Source organism: Lontra canadensis, unplaced genomic scaffold, assembly GCF_010015895.1.
Source record: "Lontra canadensis isolate GAN:19392208 unplaced genomic scaffold, GSC_riverotter_1.0 scaffold34, whole genome shotgun sequence".
NCBI lineage: Eukaryota > Metazoa > Chordata > Mammalia > Carnivora > Mustelidae > Lontra > Lontra canadensis.
This window is the reverse complement of record NW_022631028.1, coordinates 9,378,620-9,396,806: the sequence shown is the minus strand read 5'-3', so window position 1 is coordinate 9,396,806 and position 18,187 is coordinate 9,378,620. Positions and strand designations below refer to the sequence as shown.

Below are 18,187 nucleotides of genomic sequence, written 5' to 3'. Positions count from 1 at the left end.
TGTACAGAGTGGTGTTTAAGAAACTTCATCTGGTCGCTTAACGAGGATGAATTTGTTACAGAAGGGATGAGGCAAGAGACAATTTTTACAACAGGAATGAAATAGAACCTTTGAACTTGGGTGGTAGCACGGGGAGTGGGGAATAAGGGTCACTGAAAAGAAAGACTGCCCCCGAGTATGTAGATGTAGGCAGAGTGGGAAGCAGAAGGCGGAGTCTTCTGTGATTAGGTCCAGACTAGTTCCCTGGAAGCACCAGATAACAAAGGCTGAGATTCCTAGTTGTCCGCACCATCTCTAGGATAAAAACGCAACGTTTCAAGCCAGGTTGAAGGAGGTTGCACAGGAGACACGCAGTATTCTTCATCCTCACTAGCAGGGTGATGTGGCAACGGGCCTCTCACAGAAACGGGCCTGTACTAGTGCCGAGACACGCCAGCCATCGGCGGAGAGCAGCCACCTCAGCCATCGGAAGAGAGGTGATGGCAGATTCAGACTGCAATGGCTGGGCCATCAGTCCACTGTCCTCGTCCCAGCAGATTTGAGGAGAGCCTTTTCATAGGTGCTACATGCTTTCCCTTCGTTTTTTGTTGTTATTGTCGTTTTTGTTTGTTTCTTTCATTTTGCTGCTTCTGTGCGGGCTTCCTGCTTAGGCAGCTTTCCCCTTCCTGACCGGAAGAGGGCTGCCATCGTTCCTGTTTCACACCTCACCCCACAAGCCAATGGGAAAGAGCATTTGCCATTTCCCAGCAGGCCTAGCAGAACCCTTATTGTGTATCATTGGGTCTAACTGTGTCACGTGCCCACCTCTGACCCAATCACTATTACTAGGGAAATATACCTTGCTGACTGGCTGAGGCCCAGGCCACAAGCTCCATTTTGGAAGGAGGAATGACCCTCTAGGCAGGCTGTTTGGTCGGTCCCCAGGCAGCAATGGAAAAGCGGAGAACCAGCGTTGGAGACACGACCGCGAAACGTTCTCGGTAATAGCGTTTAACGTCTTTGCACTTATTTCATCCTAGAACCCTGTTTTCAGAAAGCATTTTGCAGAGTTACGTCTGCAGAGTGCGAGGTGAGAAATGCTGCATCTAAGAAATAGAAGAAGTGTATTATATCTGCATCATTACACCTTCTGGATATTCTATGGAAATGGGTCATTTGAGTGAGGGATGTTAGCAAAGAGAAAAAGAATCTCCAGATTAAATGAGGTCACACGGTTGGTTGAAACATTCAGTTGTCCTTTCTTGATAGTCTATTCTCTTAGAGATTGTATTACAAAACAGATGCCAAATTTGCCAGATGTTCCGTGTTTTTAGGAGAAAGGCCAATTTGACCCCATACATTTCCTCCACAGTGTCCTTAATCACTTTTCCATTGCATCCTGAAGCCTCCAAAGTAGGAATCAATTAGAGGTCTTCATTCTACTCTTATCACAGATGACACCTATGGGAAAAAAGGGTCATGCCCTTCCCCTCCCTCTTTCCTCCAGGGAGTAATGCCCAGATGAGTTCCTAACAGAAAGAAATTCAGATCCAGCAGATGTGAGCCAGTAGGGCTAGGTGGCCAGTATTTCAACGTGCCGTGTCCCAGGCGTGTGTGAAATTTAATCTTCATTAGCTCTGAAGAGTTACGCGAGGATAAAACCATGTCCAAAATATCCATCTCCGAGAACTGTACTTAGCAGAATCCATTCTGAAGTTTATAAAAGACAAATAGTACCATTCCCCATGTTCTGTAGTTTCTCATTAGAATAAATGATAAGATTATCAGTAATAAGAAAAAAGATACAAGCAACAGCTATTATTTAGGGAGTCTTTTTCTGTGTCAGACACGCCACTGAGTACTTTATATGCACAATCTTGTTTCATATTCACAGCCATCCCATGGGGTAAGTAATGTTATTGTTTCCCATTTTAAAGATGAAGAAATTGAGACCTAAGAAAATTAAGAGCCAAGTTCAAGACCACATAACTAGTAAGTAATAGAGTCATAATTTGAACGCAGGTCTGTATAGTTTCAGTATATGTGTTCTTTAAATTAACATGCTACCCTGCCACTTAATGAAGGGACCTTGTCTCCACCTTGTATAGCTGTCTCATAGGGGTGCTGGGAGAATCAAATGCATCAAATTAATATGCATGAAAACATTAGATACCTCCTTACCTGCAAGGATTGGCCCATTGGAAGCTGTGGGTTTTGTTGGGACTAAACACTTTTTCTTTGTTATCATCATCTTTTAACTTATGTGGAAAGGCATTGCCAAAAATCTCTGATGCTCATGTCTGCCTTGAGCTGCCAGACCAGCACTAGTGACAGGTACCAGGGTTCTGTAAGCTCTGTCCCCCACTTATAAGTCGGGACCCTGACTTCTTACAGAATCTCCTCCTAATGAGCATTCATAGAAATCACCATATGCCTGTGTGCAAGAATATGGCCAGTCAGTACTTCATAGCATAAGCCATTCTGTGTCCTCTGCTCTGGGCCCCTTTTCCTGGGCACCTTTGGAAAACAAGGTACCATTACATTGTCCTCCTGGTGAATGGAGGACGTTCTCACTCCCTCTGTCTGGTTTGCCGATGTTCTCCCAGGAACCGAAGCTCCTGTGTTTTCCACTGCCCTCAAAGGGCTAAAAGGAAGTGGGATTGTGAAGAGAACGTTTTTGGGGTAATTTTACTGAAGTGTTGCATGCATATAGCAAGGTACACAAATCATAAGTGCTCGGCTCCAGAATTTTTAATAAAATGACCCCGCCATGTACCCAGCGCTGAGATCAAGAACCAGAACCTTTCTGGAGCCACAGACTTCCTTGTGAGTAAGGTTATTCTCTGCCCAGGTACAACCCCTCTCCTGAATTCTGACACTAGACATTCATGTTGCCGGTTTATGAACTTGATCTGAATAGAAACCATAGAGTATAGACTTTTAAAAGGCAAATTTCTTTTACTCATAAATTACGTTTGTGGTATATATTTGTAGTAATGAGTATAGTTATAGTTTATCATTCTCATTTCTGTATTGTATGCCGTCGTATGAATAACACAGTTTAGCTATCCATTCTCACGTAGATGGATATTTTGATAGATTCCAATTATGCAATAATTCAGAAGAGAAAATCCAGTTGTCTGAGCTAACACAGTGGGCCTCTTCTCTGGCCACACTAGAATAGGGAGAGGGAAGTCTGTCCCTTTGACTTTTGTAGTGGGACTTGGTTGTCAGGAATTTCCCTGCATCAAGGAGCCAATAATTTCTTCCAGAGAAATCCTGGTGTGGCTAGAATGAAAAATGGATACAAGGCAGCCAGAAATTGATGGCTCTTCATGCTCTAAGAGAGATATTTGTGCAAAGAATAATGGCCAATAGGAAGCAAAGTCATGCTTTTTGGTAGCTGGGGCTAGCATCCTAAACTATAACACAGACAATTCTAGCAGCTCATGTGTTCTAGAACCACGTGGAACACTTTTTTCGAAACTGGTATAGTAGTTTCTTAGAGCTGCTATTTAAAAAAAAAAAAATGACCACACACTAAGTGGCTTAAAACAACAGAAATTTGTTCTATCCGAGTTCTGGAGACTTCATAGGAATAGGAAATCAAGGTTTCAGCGGGGCTACACCTTCTCTGAAGGCTCTAGGGGAAGATACTTCCCTGTGTCATTGTCTCCTCCCAGCTTCTGGAGTTTCCAGCAGTCCTTGGCATTCCTTGGCGTATACCCACACCACCCCCATCCCTCTCTGTTTTGGTCTTGTCGCCTGTGCGTACCGCTGAGTGTCCTCTCCTCTCTTACAAGCCCACCAGTTACTGTATGTCCCGCCCACCCCAATCCAGTGTGAGCTCACGTTAACTAATTATACCTGCAGAGACCCCATTTCCAAGAAACTCCACAGTCTGAGGTTTTGGTGGACATGAATGGGGGGCGGGAAACATTGTTTGGGTTTCAAACCAGAACAACTGGTGGGTTCCTGCCCCTTTTAATTCCCTGACTACTTGCTGGGACCAAGACTGATAGATTTTTTTTCTTTTTAGAAAGATCAATTTATTTATTTTAAAGAGAGGGAGCGGGGAGGGGCAGAGGGAAAGGGAGAGAGAGAATCCTCAAACACCCTCCTGGCTGAGCATGGAGCCTGACACATGGCTCAGTCCCAGGACCCCGAGATCATGACTTGAACAGAAATCAGGAGTCAGCCACTTCACTGACTGAGCCACCCAGGCGCCCCTCCCCCCAGGTCTGATATTTTTTGCATCCTTGCTACATGAAAGGAAACAAAGATAGGAATTATAATCATGACCTGCTCTTTTAGTGATCTCCTGTAAACCCCCTGGACTGTAAACTTGATCTGATCAGATCTAAGAGCTGACCAGTCAGATCTGTAGGGCTCAGCGGCCAAGGGCCAGAGGCTGTAGCCAGACTGCCCAGGTTCAAACCCTGGTTTGACCTTTCTCCTAGCTGGGTGACACTCTTTGTGCCTTGGTTTCCTCTTCCATAAAATGTTGCTGACGAAAGAAGTTCTGTTTTGTAAGGTTGTAGTAGTAAAAGTTAACTGAGGAAATGGGACTGCCTTCTCAGTTGAGTGCCTGATACAGCGTCAGCACCAACTAAATGTTCTTCGTTTGTGTCTTCCTAGGGAAGTAGGTTTGAGAAAAGAGTCTTAAAAATACTTTTGCCTCCGAAACGCCTTACCCCAACAACCTTTTCCCCCTCCTCCCTCCTGTCCCAGGACTGACCCAAGCCCATGGGACCTTGGGCTGGAATGTGAAACCTACAAGACCTCCTGGTCTCGGTGCCCTTCTGAACAATCAAAGCTTTGTTCTGAGGTCAGACTTAAGGCTCCCAGCTCTGTTGTCCCTTTGGATGGGCCATTTCCCCAAGGCTCTCAGAGCTCATGAGCAACTAGACTTGAAGAGGCCCAAGCCATCAGTTTACCAAGCGCGCTCAGACAGGGCTCCAGCTCAAGCGGGGGGGGCGTGGCTACGCCCACTAACAGCTAAACACACACTGCTGTTTCTAGATTATCCCTACCTTGGGCTGGAGACCCAGCCCGACGGGGGCACCTGAGGCCCGAGCAAATCCCGAAGTTATAAATCAGGCCATGCCAGTATCACGCAGGGAAAGGTTTTGGGGCTGCCTCCTGTCTGAAGGCTCCCGCCCTCTGCCTTCATTTGGTGAATGGCAAATAAGACTGGCTTCTCCCAAGTAATGGGAGGCTGGCCAGGGGCCAAATTGCTATTGATTTTTCCTGCTAGGGTCTAGGCTGAGACAAGAAACTGCTTTTTGCATCAGCTGCGTGGGCCAGCTCGGGAAGGCGGGGTGGAGGGGTGGGGGGGTGGGGGTTGTGTGGGGAACTCCTTTGCAAGAGCCTGGGCCCCTGGCTGATGTCAGTGGAGGAGAGGGCACAGGGCACGTGTCAGAAGCAAGAAAATGACTCTGTAGCCGTCATGTGTTGGGTGCAGTGGGGGATGGCTGGGAGGACGCCGGCCTGCTGCACTCCAGCCAAGGGGCCAGTGGCTTTTTTGTTTTGTTATAGTTTGCAAAAATACCCTTCCGTATCTGGTCTCGCAGTAGGAAAGGGATTGACACTTGCAACGGCTCTTCCTTCTCCGGCCAGGATGATAGCGGCTAAGCAGAGGAGAACAGAACCAGAAGCTCTGCGTTCAGGCTGTGGGCCCCTCATACTGTGGATCCTGGAGCAAGAGTAGGAAGAGGGGCCCGCATGCATTATCTCTGAGCATTCTAAATTTGTAAATCTCACCAGCAAAATGTTATGTAAAATACATGCTACCCTCCAACCTTGACAATACCTTCCCGATCTCTGTAGCACCAGGACTGAATTTAGATTTCTCAGGATCCTTGGCGTTCTGTGGCAGAATATGGAATCTGGGGAGAACCACTCCCTACCACCCTGCCCACTGGTCTTCTCTCACCTCTGGCCCCATCCTGGGTGGTTGAAGAGACTCTTCCACCCTTGCTTGCTGGTGGTCACTCGCAGCTGCCCCAAAGTGAACTCAGGCTTGGGGAGTCCTTGTTGCTTGGCAGGTTTGGTCTCCCAGTAAGGAAGAAGGGAAGGGATGTGCTCTCATCCTGGAAAGAGGGTCGGGGCCACGGGACAGGACATTTTGGAATCCCACATACCCAGAGTGGGGACGAGAAGGAGCAGGGCCATGGGACCCAGATGGGTACATCCCCTCGTTCCCGGGGACTCTGTGGAGGGAGGCAGCAGGCCAGGGGCACCCTTTAACACTGGGGCCAGGGCAAGACCCTCTTGCCTAATTTTAAATGCTGTTCTGTCCATGCTAACAGCACTGTGAAATTCCAGTCCTGTGCCAGTGTGCAGACGAGGCTCATACGCCAGGGAGCGGTGCTTTCTGAAGTTTGGGGGATACGAGTCCTTGACTTGCCCTACCCCGCAAGGAAAATGTTCACTGGGACAATAGGGACCAACTCAGAATCAGGGAAACCAGAGGTCTGCACGGCAGCCACAGGGAGGGAAGCACCCCCGAGAATGGGGCCCGTGCCTTCCTTCTTGCCTGCTCTGGTCGGATGATCCCGGGCAGTGCTTCCTGCCACCATCCATGTGTTTTCTGTTGTTTCCTAATCCTCGGTTGGCAGGCCCCGAGGGCTGCATCCATAGTTTCGTCTGCTCTTTTGTCTGATGGGTTTCTTCCTACTTGCCTGAGCTGGCTGCAGTGAGCCCGTGAAACGAAGCTCCTCTCTTTCACAAAAAGATTCATCAAGTTCTTCTCTGAAAAGGCCTTTCCATCCTTCATTTTTCTCCCTCTGGCCTGCCATTTCCCTTTTCTCTGGGTCATATTATATATTTTTTAGCAGCCTTGGTGTTCCTGCATTTTCTGCTACGAAGTTGATGGTTACCTAACAGTCTCATGGACCTGCCTCCCAGAAGCTGAATGTCTGTTGCTATAACTACAATGCTCATAAATTCAGCCTCACTTAAAATTATGCATTTTCCAAACTCCCCCAGTGAAGACTCAGAAGGGTTGGGCTAGCTGGATTTTTAACCATAAAGTTCATGTCTAGACCCCCAGATCTGTACTGTTTAAAGGGACCTGGGTTCCTTTTCATTCCCGCAGAGGCCTTCCAGGCTAAGTTTCATTTCCGCATCTGGAATCGCAGACATTCAGTGCTGTCCAGGAAATAGATGTCACTTTGCCACCGGATCCTCCAAGAGAGGAGATGGAGAGGGTGGGAAAAGAGGAAATGTGGGATTTTTGAACGAGCCAGTGGCTTTGTGTCCCCAGTCTGTTTCTCTTTTACATCTGTGTTTCTGATCTGAGCTCCTGTTCAGGAGCTCTGTGTGAGAACAAGGTCATGTCTGAGGGGCGGAGGGGATCTTGCCAGTTGGTAAGAAGCAGTTGCTCCTGAGCAAAAGGAAGCCAGTTCTAAAAGAAATAAGGGGTCAGGAATCCATTTCCTGCCTGTCATTGCTTCTGTCACAGCCCTGATCCAAGACTTCAGCTTCCCCTCTCAGGAATACTTCCATGGCTTCTAGAAGACAATGCTAGCTACTTGGCCAAAAACATGCTTCCTCCTCGTCCTTTACAAATAACCCCAATCCATTGGTAATGGCAAGATACCGCACTAAATACTACTGTCACAGCCTCCCTGGGAGATTAGGGAATTCATGAGCTATCTGTTGCTGTGTAACAAATCACCCCAGACTTGGCCTAAAACAACACACCATTGTTACCGTAAGGTTTCAGTGGATCTGGGATCTGGGCACATTCTCCCTGGGTCCTTTGCCTCATGCTCCTTTACCCGGCTGTAGGCAAGGTGTCAGCCAGAGCTGGGGTCAATGGAAGGTTCCACTGGGACAGGCTGTGCTTCCAAGCTCACACGGCTGTTGGCAGAACTCCGTTCCCTTGAGGGCTCTTTGATGAGGGACTCAGTTCCTTGCTTACTGTTGGCCAAAGGCTGCCCTCGGTTTCTTGCCACATGAAGAAGAAAATATGCTCTCCCATAGGGCTGTCTGCATCATCAGAGTGTGCAAGGAAAAAGGCAGTAGCATCTACTAGCAGGACAGAGGGTAGAGTCTCTTGTAACCTAATCATGGAAGTGACATCCTATCGCCTTTGCTATGTTCTGGTGTTTAGAAACAAGTCACTTCTAGCCACCATGGCATGCTGCTGTTGTTTGAGCTTCTGGGCTCAGCTCTGCTTATGTTACAATCCTTGGACTTTCCAGCTGCAGGAGATAATAATCCTCTCCCCCTGCTTTTTGGCTTAAGCCCACCTGAGCTGAATTTTCCATCACTCACCACCAAAAGAGAATATTCTCATACTGTAGGCTTTAATAAATATTGGATGAGTGAATTTAAAGGAAGTGCTGAAGAATTGATAAGCAATTTTAGAACTCTGAAGGCTGGAGATCCTAGAAATAACACCCAGGGGTTGGCAGACTTTTTCTGTAAACAGCCAGCTAGTAAATATTTTAGGCTTTGTGGGCCACACAGTCACTGTCACGACTGATCAAGCCTGCCACTGCAGGACAGAAGCTGCCATAGAAGATACACAGGTGAGCATGGCTTTGTTCCAATAAAACTGTTTACAAAATCAGGCGGCAGGCGAGAGTCATCCCACAGGCTGGAGGTTCCTAACCCCTGGCTTACGGCACTGGCGCATGTGACCAAAACTGTTAATGGTGTCAGATTAAAAAGAAAAAAAATCTGAGTAGACTCGTGACCTTGGGGGATGGCACTGCAAGGTTAGGTTATGTTTCTTTGCAATCTCTGCCTGTCCATCAACCATCTCTTTCTTTCTTGGTATGTTCAGAACCTGGAGTGATCTGGCAGAAGAGAGAGGGGAGCCAGTACTTTCAGCCCCGTGTCCAGTCTCCATCGGGAAGTTGGCCACAAGAGCCATCATCCTGAGACTTTCCCTCTCCCTTCCCTTCCTTTCACACGCAACTGTTTGCCTTTCTTCCCCTTTCTCTGCAGGCACATTGTATGCCTTCCCCTCTTTTCCCCCTGCTTCTTCCATCCGAACAGCAAGACAGGGGGCCTTCCCAGGGCCTGACCAAACCTTGCAGGCTTCCCCAAAGTGCCGGGGGAGTGAGGAGGCATCTGAGCTATTCTCCAGGGTAGAGCAGGGCAGAGGACCCACACCCCGAGGAGACATAACAGGAAAGTTGGGATTCCTGATAGAGTGGGCACTTTCCCCTAGACGTAAGCTGCAGGAGGGCAGCAGCCATGTCCCTAGTCTATCCCCAGGGCCCGGCACAGCATGCACACTCGGGAGATGTGCAGCAAATAGTTGGTGAATGAATCAGTGAACTGAACCCTTGCAGCTGGTATCCTGAGTGATTTCTCAAATGAAGGTTCACTTTATTTTCAGGTTGCTAAAGACTCGGCTTCCTTAGCTTAGCTCCAGGCCAGCTGCAGAGTCTCCCTAAGCTGCAAGCGGGAGGGGCAATCCTGTCCTCTGTAATCTTTTTAAGTGACTTCTTTGGAAAAGGCTTTGCATGCATTAAACACTGGTTTGGCAGAGTCTTAAGCATCTTTCAAAGACAGTGTCAGGCAGCTGCTGCCAATAGGGACCGCAGGAGGCTGGGTAAAGGAGGGATGAGGGATTATCTCCTCTCTATGGATCCAAGGAGGGGCAGAGCCAAGGGCTGCTCAGAGCGCTGTCCAGAGTGATCAGGCCACTCGAGGTTTCCATGAAGCACCGAGCGCCCCTCTTTCTTCTGCATCAGGCACAGCGTGGCCCTGCCATCAGGAATGGAGTCTTGGTACCTCCTTGGCCCCAGTTCACAATCCTCCCACCACCCTGATGAGCTGTGTAACCCTGAGCGGGTTGTCTCCCCTCTCTGAGCCGAGGCTCTCGTCTTTGCAACGAGATACTGACTATGTCACAAACCTACCCTTTAACACAGGGCTGGATTCTACAGTCAGCTGGAATTCATGTATAGTCCAAAATACCCTTGCAAAATGACTTAAATCACCATAAAATTTAGTCTATGTGATTTTGTGTATCTACAATGCTGCACAGAATTTTCCAGGCCCATTAAAGGACCAATGGAAAATCTGAGTGCAAGTTTTTGGGAAGTCAGATCATTCTGCCTTCCAGATAATTATCAAAGCCCTGGCAGTGAGTGGAGGTCTGTAGGGTGGGTGGGGTGAAGACTTCTCAAGGGCTCTGGCTTGCCTGAAGACTGTTCTCCATTCTGGTTTCCTCATAAGCTTCTATGGTCATAATACATGTTAATTGTTTTGTTTACAGTTGGAAAGATCATAGGTACAGTGGCAGTTGTGTGGGCTGGGGGTGGGGTGGGAGTTAGGAGAGTTGAGAAGCCCCCAGAGAGTTGTCCCATCGACGAAATGAGATACTGTGTAGTTACTGGGTAGGGTAGGGCTTGGCACAAAGCAAGCACTCAATAAAGGGAACATTACAGCCTCACATTATTACCGTTATTATCTCCTAAGAACCTCAGTTCAGCCTGGCCTGTACTTATTTAGAGAGTGCAGTGGTTCTGGTCAGGGCTGTATCCATACACCCAGAGTTCTTTGAGGTTCTCCTGCACCCCAAGTCCCATGGTCTCACTGCCCTGCAGCCTGCCCCAGAGCCCTCGTGGAACTCACGGGCTGTCCTCAGGCTGCTGGAGCCTGCTTGGGCTGTGCCATCAGAGAGCTGAAAGTGCCTGGAAGCTTCTGGCCCACCTTGCTCCCTATCCCTGGCCATCCCCACCAGGACTGAGTGGCTCCTTGCAGGACGGAGCTTCTTTGTCCCCAGTCCCAGCTCCCACTCCCCACTTCCCATTCACAGGAATCTTCATTTTCGCTGTCTGCTTCTGGGAGCGTGGTCTAAGACAGCGAGGGTTGGGGATTTTCCCTGCTGGAGAGAAGGCAACCGGAGAGAAAAGGAGCGGAGGAGGGGTGAAGAGGAAAGAGGGAAGTACCCAGATAGCAAGGGAGTGGGGAACGGAAATGTTTGCGGTGGAGGTGACTTGAGGTAAGAAGACACAATGATCTGGACTTGACACATGGAGAAAGTGAGGGCCGAAAGGGGAGGTGACGTGCCTGAGAGCTAACACCATTCCTAGGGCAGAGCTTGGCATGGCATTTGGCCCATAAAAATGCCTCCAAAATGCCTGTGGAATAAAAGAGTGGGCGGGTGAAAGGCCAAGACTGTACCTCAGTCCCCTAAGCCAACAGGCTCAAACTCAGCTTCAGAGAACATTCTGTCCTGAAACAGCTACCTTCCAGTGCCTCTGGGGCTCTGCTCCCCGCACTCCTGGTTCTGCGAGCATGCCCCAGCCAGAGACCTGGCACAATGCTCTTGTCATCAGCCTAAACATGCAGGGAGGTCATCCCTCCTTCCTTCCTTTCTTGGACAGAAGTGCATGTCACAGAGATCAGAGATCATCATCAGCCCTTAGCGCCTCAGACCCATGTGCACCTGCCCCTCTTCGTTGTTCAAAGGGTTGTAGGTGGCCCCAAGAGTCTGCATTTCAAACAAGCTCCCAGGGGATGCTTGTTCCTGAACCCTACTTTGAGGAGCAAGGTTCTAAGAATATGGCTTTCTTTGCCCTTTCCCCTCCTCCCAAAATGACCCTTTCTCCTTCCTGTCCTTTGAGGTTCAGCTCAAATGTCACTCCCAATCCCCTTGTCTTCCTTCTTCTTTCAATGGGAAGAAATCTCTTGCCATGCTAGTTCTTCTGTGCCTCTTGTAACATTAATGCCCTCTCCTTTATGGCATAGTTATTTGTGTCCTAAACCGGGAGCTCCTCAAAAAGCTCTGTGATTTTGTTTTGAAGTTCCCGTAGCACTTACTTTACTCCCTGGCACACTGTCTCAGCTGCTCCCTTGTGTATGTCCGGCACCAGGCTCGGTCCCTGGTGGGCGTGATCTCAGTAATCCTCAAATAGTCTTGGGCGGTTGGCATTAATATCCAAAGTCTCACAGAGGTTAGGTGAATTGCCTGAGGTCATAGCTAGTAAGTGACCAAACCCAGTGAAGGCATCTGTCAATGGCCAAAGCCCAAGCTTTTATGCATTTTGTATGTGCTGAATGAAGAGTGGGTGGGTGGATGGATGGATGGGCATTTCAGATGCAAGCACTGATTCTGGATGAAATGTTCCACGTGAAGTTGGGAAATTCACATGCTCTGGCTCAGGGCAGGGCTGAGTCTCCCTGACCCCTCCTTCCTTCCAGTGCTGAGATTCCCAGGAAATTCTGATTCATAATCCAGACCCACCTACAAAGAAAAGGAAACTGACATACCCAGCCCCTATTGCATTTTCCTACACCCTCAGGTTCAGTCCTCAGTATGTCATCTGTCACCAGATAGGGTCTCCCTCCTCCCAAAGTGTGCAAGAGTGCTCCACTCCCTGCCTCCTGGGGGTGGGGTGGGTGGGAGTGGGTGTCGAAGCACAGAGCAGCCTTTGAGAAAAGCACAGTGGCTGGCTGACGTGAAAGCAGGCAGCTGTAGGCCTTTATTTCACTGGAGCAGCTTATCTCAGATCATCTCCTCAATCACAGGCCCTTAAACAGCTTCTGACAATCAATTCATATCCCTGCTGCTGTGGCTGGGAGGGGGAAAGAATTACCGTATTTACCTGTGTATCAGCTGCAGCCTTCCTGTGGCCAGTGGCTCCCTGAGAGGACCCACCTGCTGCCCCTGCAAGTTGGTTGGGAAGCCAGGTCCTTCCTCTTAGTCTTCTTAGGTCCTGCCATCGCCTCATGATGGGCATGGAACAGGTACTCTTATGGAAACAGGTTGTAGTTGTGGACCGTGTGAGATAAAGCATGGGGGCCCATGTTTCCCATGCCTGCAGGGGGAAGGTGCTCAGTAAAGGGGGCGGGTGTGCTTGAGACTGATTTCCTGGGAATCACAGTGTATCAGGGCAGCTTCCTTGAGTTCGTTCCCGGGCTTCCTACTCATCCTTCAGGAATCTTCCTCCAGGGAGCTCCTCAAGTTGGGGTCAAGTGACTCCCATGGCTGAGTTTCGGTGTCCTCTCCTATTCCAACCCCATGTGGGATACGTTGTGGGATTGCTGTAAATACTTGTGTAAAATGTATCAGATGGAGGAAAGCTGCCTTCCGATGAGGGCAGAGGGGCATGGAGAAGCAGTCGCATCAGGAAAGCATGTTGAGTGGGAGCGGGGATGGAGTGGGAGGGCCTAAGCCTGGAAAAAGGTCATTGCAACCACATCCCAAGGGGTGAGCTGACACCTGTATGGAGTTTGGACTTGCCACTGGGGAGAATGAAAGGAGGCCTGTGAGAAGCTCAGTTCAGGGTTTAGGATGCTCTTTGGCAGCTGTGTGAGGGATGGACTATGGGGTGTGAGGGACAGAGTGGAAAGAGGGAGAACAGATAGGACACTATTGCTAGAATCAGGATGAAATATTTAACTCTTGGCCCCAGAGCAATAGGATAGCTGATAGGTTATGAGATCAGCCAATCAGAAGGGGCTGGAGCAATGTCTCAGTGCCCCTCCTGTGCTGCTGTGTTCATCATTAACTCTTGATTGGCTAGACAGTGGCAGTCTGGGGATTCCAGGAGGGGGGCCTGGGTGGCCTGGGTTGGGAGGAGTCAGGCCAGTGGATACTTACTAGCAGATTCAGCAATAATGCGATATTTAACAATGATAGTGGTCAGTGGCTATGCGGTGGAGGTCAGCACTGTCTGGTCCCTAGGGCTTAGAGAGGCAGAGGCAGATTTCAGAGAGATTGCTCAGATAAAACTGACAGGAGGGCTCAGTGACTGCTTTGGTTCCCACATCATCATAAGGAAACTGCTCAGAGCTCTCAGGAGTAGGCAGAAGACATGGCATCACCCTCATGGCTGTGTTGGTTTTTAACTTTTGCCTCTTCATATCCACACTTCCTTCTTCTGATGCCAGCCCATCATTTACCTCCAGGGAAACATCCTTCTCCTACTTTTAATCCATTTGGTCCCAGAGTTCTCATGTTACTAGGTCTGGCCAGCCATTTGTTGGACAGTGACTGGTTTCATGATGAAATTGTGATCTTGGCTGGCTCCATGAGAGTCAATTCTAGGAATCTGATTGGAACTTCTGGCAGAAAGAAGTCTTCTTTCTACTGAGACTGCCAAACTGGAGGATCTAAACTTGGAGCTTGCTTGAGCATGAAACCCACACAAAACAAAATAGGGCTAAAAGTCAAGAGTTCCCAATGAAAGAGCTTGAGCCCTTGGACCCAACTATGCCTGAAACCTACATCTACTTTTACACCCGAGCCAACAAATTTGGTTTTGTCCTAAAGCCAGTTTGAGTTGGGTCTTCTATTATTTACCAATTGGATTACTCTTTCCTGAGAATTAGGAATTGAGACAAAGACTGAAGGCCATTAATATTGGCTTAAACTAAAGCCAATGATGCCAGGTTATGGTGGACCTGTGCTCACCTAAACAGAAATCTCAGAGAGAGAGAAGAAAGGAATAAGACCAAGAGAGAGAAAGAACAAATGGATAGAGAGAAGAAAAGGCAAGAGACCATGGGGCCTCAGAGAAAAATGAGAAAAGCCTTCTCTGTCCTCCTGGGGGCTCTTCCCGGTCCCTGCTTCTGAACTGGCAGGGAGGCTGACTGCATTTCCTGCCCTCGGTTCCTTCCCCAGCCCTCTTCTTTCCAATAATTTAGCCTCTGGACTTGAGTTTGTTTGAATGGATTTCTTTTCCTTGCCCTGAATGAATTCATAAACAACAGAGCAGCTGATTTGATGGGCTTGAGAAATTGGACAGGGAAGAGAAATGGACCAAGGATGATGTCGGGGATGATATCATGGGGAGAGGAGAGAGGAGGCATGAGATTGGGGCTGGGGGAATGACCCAGAATTAAAGCTGGTTCACAATAGCCCATTAAGCTTCTTTGTGAGCCTGCTACAAATAATGCAACCTTCCCTCCTGGAAACTCAAGGGTCCAGGGAAGTTGAACAACCAGAATTCCCTGATTCTGCCCTGCATGGACGCTAGAGGGGTGTTGGTGGGCCCCTGCCTGCAGCCGTGCTGCTCTTATCCTGGGTTTTAAGCTTCCCTTCTAATGGCTCATGCCCTCCACCAGCATCTGGGAGGTTATTTCCTTTGCTCCCTTTGCCTCCTCATCACCACCCCCACCCATCATCCCACACTCACCAGCCTCTCCCAGGAGTCATTGGCCTCAATCTTTTGTTCCCTAACTCCGTGGGTAAAGACCTCCTCACAGCTCTGTGGCAGCTCTCCCCAGTTCTGTTGGCACTCAGTGTTCTCACATGCACGGATGGCTTCCTATAGCTTGCACCTGGCACTCTCTGCCAGGGAGCTTTCTTTGGCCGGAGCATTCTTGAGAGCAGGGACGGGGCAAGCCAGAATGCTGGGGAGCTAACCCCCAGAGGAGCAGCCTCAGACCAATGCCAGGAGTTAGTGGGCATATACCCCAGCTTCTTTGGTCCTTAGGTGGGGCAACTCTGACACCTTCCCACACCGTCTCTCCGGGTCTGCTCCCTACCTAAGTTGGACCAATACCTCCCTAGTTCCATGCATGGTTATTTCTCATCTGGATTCCAGTCTGGCTGCCCTCCAACCCAGTCTATAGCCACGGAGCTTTCCAAAATGTAAAGCTAAGAATTTCCCTTCTGTGCTCCCCATTGACCTTATGCAAGTTCTAACCCCTTAGGTGGATGACGGACCCTGCCAGTCCCTGGGCACTGACCCTTCCAGCTTATTCTCCCCCATCCCCTATGGCTTCTCTCCCCCGAAACTCCAGCTACGTGAAATTCCTAGAAAGTCTACTGGCGATTCTCATCTTCAGTCTGGGCATTTACCCGAGCTGTTCCCGTCTCCTAGAATCTTCTCCCCCTTTCTCTTTTTCTAACATCTTTGCCTGGCCCATACTAACTTGTTTTTGTCTTAGTTCCTCCCGAGAGCTTTCCCCACTCCAGTCATAGTTAGACCCTTGTATACACAACCCCCTGCGCCTGCCCTCTTCACTCTGGGGCATAGCTGTTTGCTCTCTGCCCTTCCCTGGAGAGCCCTGGTGCTCAGCCCTGATCAAGCATTGGAAAGAATGCAGACCAATTAAATTGGAATCACTGGGGGCGGGGCCCAGCATCAGCTTTTCTTAAAAGCTCTCTTGGTGATTCCAGTGTGTTGGCTGGGTAGAAAACCGCATTCTGAGAGCATGAGTTCCGTGAAGGTAGGGGCTAGGTCTCATTTATTTGTCTCCAGTTCCTGGCACACAATAGGAGGCCCCTGGTAAATGTTGGCAGTGAATACGAATGACACCTAGGGACATCTGTCCTTGTGTGCCAGGCACTGTTCTAGGAAGATGGGAGAATGTGTAAAAGGCCCACCACAAGTATATGGGAACTGTAGTCTCCAAAGAAATGTCTGTTGCTAAGACGTCTCATGGTCCAGCAGGCAGCAGCGAGCCTCTTGCCAAAGCAGAGCTAAAGGAGTCCTCTAGCTTGGGGGCATGCCTGTGGTGGTCACTGCTGAGCTGCGAAGTCACCAGCAGGTCCCCTCTGGTAGCAGACACAGGACTGGAAACGAGCTGGGAGGTAGAGGCCGGGGAGTGGGCTTCTGATTTACAAGTGAGTTTTGGGGGTAGGGCTCTTTCCGATGCTTCGTTTCTGGGGCTGCAATGGAGCTGGGTCCAGCCCCAGCTCCGAGGCACTGGAGTGGGATCACAGTGGGGGGAAGGGGGCGGGGGGGGGCAGCACTCCTGTCAGTAAAAATGCACCAGAGAGAACACCAGAGAGCCTCCAAAGTCCTCTCCCAGCTTCGCTGGCAAGAATGAAAATATATGGTTTAATAAAAACGGCTGATTCAATTTCAAACAAGTGGCTCATACCCACCTCTAAGTAGCTGCTGTTAAAAATCCAGGCTCTGCCCTTGTTTTAAATGAAGCCTGAGAAAGGAAAAAAAAAAAGAAAAGGCTGATGGGGGTGGTGGGGGTAGGTCATGGATCTTCGGTGAAGCCTGTTTTAGCTTGAGTTTTTAAAATGGAGTCAAAGCCAGGGGTTCATGTTGTTTATTATTTTTCCTGCTGCACAAAGCAGGCTCTAAATGGCATTAGCTGTAATGAGGCGGCCCCCTGTGCTGCCAGGTGGGGGGCCTGGCAGGGAAGTGGTTACAGGCCAGGGTCCCTACGGGGCTGGTTGCCGTCCTTGGGGGCGGGGCTCTGAAGCGCTGGGGGGGGCAGGGGGGAGCACTGCTTCCCTTTGTTCCAGCTCCCAGGCCAGACGGAGCCTGGATGGTGCAGGGTGCATTGGGGGCGCTCCCCTAGCCCCAGCTGCCAGTTCCCTGGTTATCTGAATTGAAGAGGTCAGAGGTTAAGTGAGAGATCAGAGTCCTCGGGTCAGGGAAAGAAAAACAAATCCCCAGAGCCTTTGACTGTGCTCTTGAAGCGTGTAAGCCGTGCCCTCCAGTACAGATGGGGGAATATTTTATACATGACCCTGTCCTTTTCTGTTACCATGTAAATTGATTGATTTTTTTTTTTTCTTTAATCGAGTTAGGGGAATTTCATGGAGGGAAAACAAGGATTGGTGGGGCATTTGGATTTTGTTGGAGGCCAGGAAGGGCAACCTTGGCTTTGGCTCCCACTTCGTGAAAGGGAGCCATCCACAGTGGCATCCCTCAGTTTTCCTTTTTGCAGACGACAGAGTGGAAGAGGTGATAGGAAAAAAAAGGATCTGAGAAGCACATGAGCTGATTCAGAAACCGGGGGTAAAACCAGCCTTTATGAAGGAAAGAGGCACATTTAAGAGCTTGTTACTCTACGGTTCTAATAAGCTTCTCATCGCTAAGGCTCATCAGCCAGGAAGTGATTGGGGAATAGCCAGTGGGTTCTTAGCCTTGTGCAAAGGACTGGAAGGGGTACTGAAGGATAAGATGAGATAATGCCTCTCAAGGGGCCTGCTATGTTGCTTTAGAGCCAGAAGGACTCCAGAAAATCATGGCACGACATCTCCTAGCCGCGTGCCCTTGGACCAGTTTCCCCAGGCCTCACTCTTCTTGTCTGTAATATGGGAGCAATGAACCCACCTCATGCCCTCTCTGCTTGAGTTTCTTCTTCTGAGGGCTTCCTCTGGCTGCTCATGCCTGTATCATCTGCCCTGCAGAGGCCAGAAGTGCCCAGCAATTAATGCCGACCCCACCTTCACACCCAGCTCTCAACCAGCCCATGCCTGATGGGAACTGGGGAGCAATTACACTGACACCCTGCCCCCGTGGGTATGACGACTCTG

General features: G+C 49.4%; 1 long non-coding RNA gene across 1 annotated transcript in view; it reads left to right on the top strand.

Annotated features, from left to right (window-relative positions):
- The window catches only part of LOC116873601, a 102,250-nt gene that overhangs the window by 53,261 nt on the left and 30,802 nt on the right, over positions 1-18,187 (top strand). The window contains exon 4 of the long non-coding RNA XR_004383856.1: positions 1,917-1,971. This is a non-coding gene — a long non-coding RNA (uncharacterized LOC116873601). The remainder of the gene's footprint in view (positions 1-1,916; positions 1,972-18,187) is intronic.